The following is a 2,417-nucleotide window of genomic DNA, read 5'->3' on the forward strand; positions in this document are numbered from 1 at the left end:
CTAATAAATTAAAAAAGCCAATTTGGAAGTGATGAGACAAGGGTTATCATTAGTAAACTAAATTAATGAGTTAATTGGTGTATGTGGGACATATTTGGTAAATTTTAAAAAATAAATTGTTTTGTTCAAAATGGTCATATCTCCCTCTATATAAATCTCTTACTCATTTCATTCTTCATTGAAATTGGCCAAAGGCTCAAATCTATTAGAAACTGATGCTTGAATATTAAATGAACATGCCACTAGAGCCCTAAGTTCTTTACTGCTGTGTACTCTTATAAACCTAGCTTTCTCATTTTTCATGCTTCCCCAAAGCAATCTTTTCTAAACTCTTATCCATTTTCCATCTAATCCTCCTTTAAACAGTCTTCCCCAAAGTTATTTCTGACTTACCCTTAAGTAAGCAAGCTTTGCAGATGTAGTGTGCTGTATCTTTCTGAGCCTCATTATTGCAATCTAGCCCGCAATTCAAAAACTGATGGTTAGTATAGAAGATTTACAGGAATCTTAAGAAAACTAGAGATTTGGTAAAAAATAAATAAGGGTAACAAAAAGGAACTAAAACTAACAACAGGGATTGCTTTAAATATGTTACAGGATAAGTAGAAAAACTGATGGTTAGTATAGAAGATTTACAGGAATCTAAGAAAACTAGAGATTTGGTAAAAAATAAATAAGGGTAACAAAAAGGAACTAAAGCTAACAATAGGGAGTGCTTTAAATATGTTACAGGATAAGTAGAATGTTAAAGTGTGGGTTAGACTTTTAAAGGATGATTTTTTTGTTGAAAACTATGAGCTGTTCGAGTTTTTAAATGTTTGCTTATTTTCTGTTTTTACAAAGAGAGAATGCTAGCAATATTCTTGGCCCTGAGCATTCTATAGGAAATAGTTGAACTGATCTGAATCGTGTAGCTTTTAATCCACTGACAATAAAAAGAAAGATTGAAAGAGTGTAAATAAACTATCAAGACGAAACAGTTTTTCCCAGGGATTTCAGAAGGTCAAAGATCAGATATTGCAAGTCTCTCTCTTGGTTTTGAAAGGTCAATACAGTGGACAGATGCATTAGACTTTCTCCTATTTTTGAAGGAGGGAATTAAAGTTGGCCTGGAAATTATTGGCCAGTAAGCCTTACTTCTTTATCAGGAAAAATTCTAGAGAGTCTGATTAAAAAAATCTTTGTAAAATCATTTAGTAAAATATGACATCATAAAGAAAGCTAACATCGAATCACTAAAAGGAAATCTTGCTTTACCAATCAACATGTTTTTTGATGATGTTAATTGTTACCTAGATGATTGGAAAGTTGTGGATTTGAATTTTCAGAAGGCTTTTGATAAGAGGGCCACACAGAATATTATTTAAGAAAATCACTTGTGGGGGGTTGGAAAAAACTAGATGATTCTTTGTAGGGTGAGATAAAGTACAATGTTGTTGCTAATGAAGTTCCTCAGGGGTCAGTGTTTTGGACCTTTGTTTTTCTGTTTACATGAATAAAATGATAGGGATACAATTAGTAAATTAATGTAGTTTCCTTATGACATAAAACTTGTGGATATTTATAGCTGTATTGGGATTTTGAGGTATTACAGAATGACTTAGATCAGTTGACAAGTGGGATAAATAGTTTATGGAGTGAGTTGCCTTTTAGGACTAAATGTCCCCCTTGTTAGTTCTGTGTTATGTAATCTCTTTGCTCTGCAATATACTGGTATCATTTCTTCTGTAAGAGTGACCTAAATGGGAGACATTATTCCAAACTACACTTAATATGAAGTGAGATATGAAATCTACTAGGTGTTTTTCTTTTAGCTTAGCAAAGTTAACCCAATTGATAAATTAATGGAAATTATTAAACTTTTTTTTTATATTGGCTTACATTGTAAACTGTGTTATGATCTCAATTTTTATATTTTTAAACATTGCTAGGAATAGAAATTAACATTTATTTAAAAACTTTTTATTTTTTCCATTGGCCTATTAACATAATAATTTTAACTATTACTTGAAGTATTATTGAGATTAACAGCAAGGATGCCCAAATGACAAATCAATGAAAATCATTACAACTTTATCTGATGACTGGCTTTGATTACAAATTGTTATAATCTTTATTTTATGTTTTTAAGCATTTCTTAGGATAATCTAAGAAAATATATGATAAGAACTTTACAGTTGTTTTCCAAAATTGAAGAAAAAATGTATTGAAATTTTAAGCTTTTTTTTGACCCATTTTTGTATTGATTATTTGTGTACTTTTGTTAGAGTATTATTTTATTAGGACTAATACTGTTATAAGCTTTTCTGTCATGCTGACTAAATGCAATTAGTTGTTAGCAAAAGATTATGTGTTCTTTCATTTTAAAGTTACCTTAAATTTCAAACCGATACACTGTATTATTCATTAAATAATAA

Source organism: Limulus polyphemus, unplaced genomic scaffold (genome assembly GCF_000517525.1).
Source record: "Limulus polyphemus unplaced genomic scaffold, Limulus_polyphemus-2.1.2 Scaffold4279, whole genome shotgun sequence".
NCBI lineage: Eukaryota > Metazoa > Arthropoda > Merostomata > Xiphosura > Limulidae > Limulus > Limulus polyphemus.